The 8348-nt window shown below is 41.8% G+C and overlaps 1 pseudogene; it reads left to right on the top strand.

Annotated features, from left to right (window-relative positions):
• The first annotated feature begins 332 nt into the window (after nt 1-332).
• Nucleotides 333-1596, top strand: LOC103089241 (40S ribosomal protein S2-like; annotated as a pseudogene).
• Nucleotides 1597-8348: the final 6752 nt, after the last annotated feature.

Below are 8348 nucleotides of genomic sequence, written 5' to 3'. Positions count from 1 at the left end.
AAAAAAAAAGTCTACAAATAAAATATGCTGGAGAGGGTGTGGAGAAAAGGGAACCCTCCTACACTGTTGGTGGGGATGTAAATTGGTGCAGCCACTATGGAAAATATTATGGAAGTTCCTTAAATATCTAAAAACAGAGTTGCCATATGATCGTGCAATCCCACCCCTGGGCATGTATCTGGAGAAAACTCAAATTCGAAAAGATACATGCACCCCGATGTTCATAGTAGCACTATTTGCAATAGCCAAGACATGGAAGCAACCTAAATGTCCATCCACAGATGAATGGATAGAGAAGATGTGGTATAGCTTCTTCGCTGTAAAAACACCAAATGGTGGATGACGGCAGTGCTGCGGGAGGGCCCAGAGGCCCCGGGGCCCTGGAATGGGAGGCCCCAGTGTCTTCTGAAGAGGCTTTGGTAGCAGCGTCTGGGCCTGGGGTTGTGGCCCAGGTCTCAGTGGGGGCAGAGAACGCAGAGCTCACGGAGGCAAGGCTGAGGACAAGGAGCCAAAAGGGAGTGGCTCTCCATCACCAAGCTGGGCCGCCTGCTCAAGGACATGAAGATCAAGTCCCTGAAGATCTATCTCTTCTCTCTGTCCATCAAGGAATCTGAGATCATTGACTTTTTCTTGGGGGCATCCCTCAAGGACGAGGTTTTGAAGATTATGCCTGTGTAAAATCACACCCGTGCTGGCTAGTGGACCAGGCTCAAGGCATTTGTCGCCATTGGGAATTACAATGGACATGTTGGTTTGGGTGTCAAGTGCTGTAAGGAGGTAGCCACTGCCACCCATGAGGCCATCACTATGGCCAAGCTCTCCATCGTCCATGTGTGGCGATGCTACTGAGGGAACAAGATGAGCCAAGCCCCATACCGTCCCTTACAGGGTGACTGGCCACTGTGGCTCTGTGCTGGTGTGCCTCATCCCTGCTCCCAGGGGCACTGGCATCATCTCAGCCCCTGTGCCCAAGGAGCTACTGATGATGGCCAGAATTAATGACTGCTACACCTCTGCCAGGAGCTGCACCACCACACTAGGCAACTTCACCAAGGCCACTTTTTAAAAAAATTTTTTAAAAATTTATTATTTAATTAATTTTTGGCTGCATCGGGTCTTTGCTGCTGCGTGTGGGCCTTCTCTAGTTGCGGCAAGTGGGGGCCACCCTTCATTGTGGTGCACGGGCCTCTCATTGTTGTGGCTTCTCCTGCTTCGGAGCACAGGCCTCAGGTGTGAGGGCTCCAGCAGTTGTAGCATGTGGGCTCAGTAGTTGTGGCTCATGGGCTCTAGAGTGCAGGCTCAGTAGTTGTGGCGCATGGGCCTAGTTGCTCCACGGCATGTGGGATCTTCCCGGACCAGGGCTCAAACCCATGTCCCCTGCATTGGCAGGTGGATTCCCAACCACTGCACCACCAGAGAAGCCCCCAAGGCCACTTTTGATGCCATTCCAAGACCTACAGTTATCTCACTCTGGATCTCTGGAAAGAGACGGTGTTCACCAGGTCTCCATATCAGGAATTCACTGACCATCTTGTAAAGACCCATACCAGAGTTTCCCTGCAGAGGACCCAGGCTCCAGCTGTAGCCACCACATAGTTTTATATGAGAAAAATTAAGTGAATGAAGCTGGTTTTAAAAAATAATATGTGATATATATACACAATGGAATACTACTCAGCCATATAAAAGTATGAAATAATGCCATTTGCAGCAACATGAATGGACCTAGAGATTGTCATACTAAGTGAAGTAAATCAGAAAGAGAAAGACAAATGCCATATGATATCACTTACAGGTGGGATCTAAAATATTACACAAATGAACTTATTTACAAAACAGAAACAGACTCAAAGATATAGAAAATAAACTTACGGTTACCAAAGGGGAAAGGGGATGGAAGAGGGATAAATTAGGAGTTTGGAATTAACAGATACGAACTGCTATATATAAAGCAGATACAGACCTACTGTATAGCACAGGGAACTATATTCAATATCCTGTAATAAGCCATAATGGAAAAGAATATGTATATATATGTATAGCTGAATTACTTTGCTGTAATGCAGAAATTAACACAACATTGTAAATCAACTATACTTCAACTTAAAAGTTGTCTCTGTATTTTGGAGACCTATCTTCAAAAGGCCATGTTAACAATAGAAAATTATTTTGTTATCAACAGGCCAAGTGAACTGAAAGGTTTAGTAGGTAAGTACAGGTCATTTTAGATACATTTACTTTAAACATCTATCAAATTCTCTCCTTTCTTTTTTCCTCCTTTCTTCCCTCCCTCTCTCCTTCCTTTTTTTTTTTTTTAATACTTACTTATTTGGCTGCACTGGGTCTTAGTTGTGGCACGCGAGATCTTTTTTGCTGCAGTGCTTGGGATCTAGTTCCCTGACTAGGGATCGAACCCAGGCCCCCTGCATTGGGAGTGCAGAGTCTTAGCCACTGGAACACCAGGGAAGTGCCTCTCTCTTTCTTTTAAAGTGCTGGAATATATTATTGGACATGTATTAAGTACTAACACTTGCTGGGCTCTTTGGCAATTATGAATGCAATCCATAACTGTAACATACTTACAATTCATAATGGCAATTATGGTTGATTTATGCATTTCTTTAGCAAAAACTTCTTGAATTGGTATTAGGCAAAGTACAAGCTACCAGGAATTCCATAGTGAATAAAGTATGCTCCTCGCCATTCCCCAAAGTACTTGCAATCTGGTGGGAGATACACACACTGGTTAACAATAGTTACTTCCCCTTCAGCCCTTGCACCCAGAATGAGACAAGAAAAGCAAGCCTGAGCCCAACCTGCAGCCTGAAGCTTGATGCAGAGCTGAGGCAACCTAGATCAGCTAAACCATAGTGGGTCTGCAGACCAGTAAGTATGAGAATAAATGCTTATTGTTGGTAAATTTATGGTGTGGTTTATTATGCAGCACATTGTAGTAAAAGTCTGGCTAATGCATATTCTGCAGTTTCTTTTTTCATCATTCTTTCCTGCATCTCAGATCCATGTGTGCTTAATTTCAGCCTAGTGTGGTGTGCCCTTTAGAAGATCTTGGGTGTCTTTGACTGGAAAATTCTGAGTTTATACTTGGTTAGAAAATTGTTTATCGTGTGTTCTTTTTATTTTTTTAGATTTATTTAAGAGTTCCTTCTCTTTCCCCCATAAAACACATACAAAACACTTCTGAAAATCAGCAATCAAAGTCACCCAAAGGGTTTTTGTTTTTTGAATTTTATTTATTTTTTATACAGCAGGTTCTTATTACTTATCTATTTTATACATATTAGTGTATATATGTCAATCCCAATCTCCCAATTTATCCCCTCCCCATCACTTGTTCTTAAAATACAATTTTTGGGTAAATAAGTGTAAGTTGACTATTATTTGTTCTTAAAAGAATAAAGATATTCTTTTGTCTTTGACTTGAGTTGTTGTGTTAGGTCAACTATTAGTATAATTATTGTCCACTTGTAGGAAATCTCTCTTCTCCCTGGCTGTTTTCATATATTCTCTTTGTCTTTGGCATTCTGAAGTTTCATTATGACATGACGAAGTATGGATTTTGACTAGGCATAGATCCTTTTTATTCTACTTAAAATTTATTGGGATTCTTAGACATGTAGATTAATGTCTATGGTAGGCAGATTAATAAACCCTCAAAGATGTCCATGTTCTAATCTTCAGAATCTATGAATATGTTAGGTTACCTTACAAAGATGGATTAAGGTTGCAGATGAAAATAAGATTGCTAATTAGATGACTTTAAAATAGAGAGATGGGCTTCCCTGGTGGTGCAGTGGTTGAGAATCTGCCTGCCAGTGCAGGGAACACGGGTTTGAGCCCTGGTCTGGGAGGATCCCACATGCCGCAGAGCAACTGGGCCCATGAGCCACAACTACTGAGCCTGTGCGTCTGGAGCCTGTGCTCCGCAACAAGAGAGGCCACAATAGTGAGAGGCCCATGCACCGCGATGAAAAGTGGCCCCCGCTCACTGCAACTGGAGAAAGCCCTCGCACAGACACGAAGACCCAACACAGCCATAAATAAATAAATAAACTAATTTAAAAAAATAAATAAATAAAAATAAAATAAAATAAAATAGAGAGATGATCTTGGATTATCCAGGTGAGCCCAATATAATCACAAAGGTCCTTCATTATGGAAAAGGGAGGCAGAAAAGGAAGGGTCAGAAATGATGTGATATGAGAAAAACTTGGCCTGCTGTTGCTGGTTTTGAAGATGGAGGAAGAGGGCCAGGAACCAAGGAATATAGGCAGCTTTTAGAAACTGCAAAGGTCAAGGAAACAGATGTTCTACTAGAGACTCCAAAAAGGAACACAGACCTACCAACATCTTGATTTTAGCCCAATGAGACTTGAATTGGACTTTTCACCTACAGAATTGTAAGATAATAAATTTGTGTTGTCTTAAGCCATTAAGTTATGGTAATTTGTTACATTGTGGTAGGAAACTAACAGTTTCTTTCACCAATTCTGGAAAAATTTCAGCCATTATCACTTTAATATTTCCTCTTCATTCTTCTGGACTCTGATTCAACATATATCAGCCTTCTTACTCTATCTTTCATGGCTTGTAATCTTGCTTTCATATTTGCTCTCTATTACATTCTGGGTAATTTTCTTTAGATCTATTTTCCAGTGTACTAGTTCTCTTTTCAGCTACATTTCTAATGATGTTTAACCCGTTCATTAAAATTTTCACTTCAACAATTATATATTTCATTTCTAGAGGTCTTATTTGGTTCCTTTGCAAATTGACTGGTCATTTTTTAACAACCTCTTGTTTCTTACTCAAATTTTCAACCTTATCTTTTATTTCTTTAAAGATGTTAAACATATTTATTTTATATTCTGTAGCAATTCTAATATCTGAAGCTTTTCTGAAATTGCTTCTAACTCATCATACCTTTTTTTCTTGTGTGTTTTATAAATTGACTAAAAGCTCATGGTTCCTTTACATTATCTGTGGGAAATGTTTGAGGCCTGAGTTTAAGGGTGTTCTCTAGAGAGGATTTTCTTTTGCTTATACTAGCTGTCTATGGGTACTACCAACCTAGGACCAATTTAAAATAAAATTTCTGCATAAAGTGTTTGGGGCCACCTAGACATTAAGAACTGTGAAAGGTCTGAGATTTTGCCTGCCATAGTTAGCCTGCCATAGTTGCATGGATTTTAGCAGAAGACATGCTACTCTTGTGACAGAGACTAAGGGCAGGTTATTACTCAAACCAATAACAGAGTGTCAGCATTTGTGTTGGTTCCCCAAGTCCCAATTCCCACAGGGCACATGAAGTGGGCTAGGTGACATCTATACATGCAGTAGGTCTCACTACAGGAAAGGAACACAGAACTTACAGAACATGGATATTTTATAATGGGTAGTAAGCATGACTGCCTTTTTTCCCAGAGGCAGACATTATGGCTATCTTCCAAGGTTGTAAGCAAATCTGTCTCCAGAGGGAGGTGCCATCATTATCCTCCAAGACTGCTCACTATATAAACTGTTGAAAAGACAGTCAGTACCTCTGCTCACAAGATGTACAGAAACTTGACAGAGTCATGAAGAATTATCTCCTAACAAAAGGTAGTTTGAGGGCTTCCCTGGTGGCGCAGTGATTGAGAGTCCACCTGCTCATGCAGGGGACACGGGTTTCTGCCCCGGTCCGGGAAGATCCCACATGCCGCGGAGCGGCTGGGCCCGTGAGCCATGGCCGCTGAGCCTGTGTGTCCGGAGCCTGTGCTCCGCAACGGGAGAGGCCACAACAGTGAGAGGCCCATGTACCGCAAAAAAAAAAAAAAAAAAAAAGAAAAAAAAAGGGTAGTTTGAATTGGGCCACGAATCTTTGCTTGTATTTGCAAATTATTTGGGTAGCTTTTCCTTCCCTTCTATCTAGAGACAAGGTCAAGACAGGTAAGGTGTCCTAGTTTGTTTGTGAGGATCTCCTATTAGACTCCCTACCTTGGCTGGGGTCTTGGCCTTGTTTCCTGTTCCCATATCCTTCATGACCATTAGAACTCTAGTTCAAGGTCACCAGAATTTAGAAGATACCCTCCACCCCCTATAAAAATCTTCCTTTTGTGCTTGTTTTCCTCTCCAAATTCCTGCTTTCACTTGGCTTTGGCCTCTGAGTGTTCCTTAACTTTTTGCTAGCTCAATAATGTATTTGAACAGATGTTTCTCATGTTCTATGCAGGTTTGTGTGTATGTGTGTGTGTGTGTGTGTGTGTGTGTGAGGGTTATTCTGTGTCTCTAATCTCCCATACTGCTAGGGTGGCTGAAATAGAGGGAAGATAATAAAGATTGGAGCTTAGGGTATCACGAGTCATCTGTATGAATGCTGGATTCATCCAGAAATCTGGCAGGCTTGGAAAAGAATATACTTAACCAACATGATTAGGAAATGAGGTTTTTTCAGTTGACTAGATTTTTCCTCTAGTTATCTGAAGAATCGTCTGCTTTGGGAGTAATACCACCCCACATAAGGCTGTTATACACAGGAAGCAAAGCCTCAGGATTCTCTAAGTTGTATATAGTCACTGCACACAGTTGTGAAACAGGAGGGAAGGGGGCAGGGCACTACCTTTAAAAGAATGACACAGCCATTGAGGATAAGACATAAACTGGTTAGAACTGATTTGGCCCAAGATGGCAGAAGATTCGACTTTCAGTAGACCTTAAGCCTCATTATATGCTCATTGTAATACATTAGTATGCTACATGACACACCCACAGGTGCCAGGACAGTTACAAGGCCGACCATAAAAGGTCAAAAAGTGGGCTGTGGCCCAATACCTGGAAATCTCTGTGCCTTCTCCAAAATAGTTGGAATAATCCTCCCACTTGTTAGCCTATGAAATTACCCAGGTCATAAAAATGGCCCACACTCTGTCTGTGGAGTGTGTATCTCCCTGAATAAATCTGCTTTCCCACTTAGTTCTCAGGGCAGAGTCCCCTTGGCTGCCTGCTTGTATCCCTCACAAGAGTCCTATATTAATAAATCTACTTGCCTGTCACTTTGCCTCTCACTGAATTCCTTCTGTGCTGAGACATAAGGAACCTGAGCTTCAGGACTTCCCTGGTGGTGCAGTGGTTAAGAATTCGCCTGCCAATGCAGGGGACATGGGTTTGAGCCCTGGTCCAGGAAGATCGCACATGCTGTGGAGCAACTAAGCCCCTGCACCACAACTACTGAGCCTGCACTCTAGAGCCCGTGAGCCACAACTACTGAGCCCACGTGCCACAACTACTGAAGCCCGCGTGCCTAGAGCCCATGCTCTGCAACAAGAGAAGCCACCACAAAGAGAACCACGTGCACCCCAACAAAGAGTAGCCCCTGCTCTCCACAACTAGAGAAAGCCTGCACAGCAACGAAGACCCAACGCAGCCTATATATATCTATATATCTATATATAGAGATATATAGATATATATATACACATACATATACATATACATATATATGTATATGTATGTGTGTATATATATCTATATATATCTATATATATCTATCTATATATATATAGATATATATATATAAAAGAATCTGAGCTTCAGTAAGTCCGGACACCACGTGAGTGATTTTAATTAAAAGACGTGGGTTTCAGTCCTAGCCCGTGGGCTCAAGTCCCAATCTGACTTTCGGCTACGTTCGAATCCCATGTGAGGTGTGATTGGGTTTGAGTCCCATTGTGAGGCTAGGTGTGAGGTTTCAGCTGCATTCGTTGATTATTTTGTTGGCAATTTTATTTTATTTTAATTAATTAATTAAATTATAAATTTAAATTTAATTTAATTATTAATTAAATAATAAATAAATTAAATAAGTTTATTTTATTTTATTTATTAATTTATTTAGCAGTATGTGGCTAAATTGTGGCCTCTTCCGTTGTGAAACACAGGCTCCGGACGCGCAGGCTCAGTGGCCATGGCTCACAGGCCCGCACGTGGGATCTTCCCGGACCGGGACACGAACCCGTGTCCCCTGAATCGGCAGGCGGACTCTCAACCACTGCGCCACCAGGGAAGCCCTGTTGGCAATTTTAGAAATACTGCATCTGTTCAATTTCATACCTTTGACATAGTAACTACTTAGATAACCGTGGTGTTAACACACTCTGAAAATTTGCTACTCAGTGTGGCCCAGGATCAGCAGAATCAGCATCAGCACCAACTGCATGCAGTTAGAAGTGCAGATGCTCAGGCCCTTCCCCAGCCCTACTGAATCAGAATCTGCATTTTAACCAGATCCTCAGGTGGTTCATCTGTACATTAATGTTTGAGAGGTACTGCCCTAGAAAAATGCTTTAAAGGTG

Source organism: Lipotes vexillifer, unplaced genomic scaffold, assembly GCF_000442215.2.
Source record: "Lipotes vexillifer unplaced genomic scaffold, Lipotes_vexillifer_v1.1 scaffold721, whole genome shotgun sequence".
Taxonomy (NCBI): domain Eukaryota; kingdom Metazoa; phylum Chordata; class Mammalia; order Artiodactyla; family Lipotidae; genus Lipotes; species Lipotes vexillifer.
Note: the sequence above shows the minus strand (reverse complement) of the source record. Positions and strands in the feature narration are given on the sequence as shown.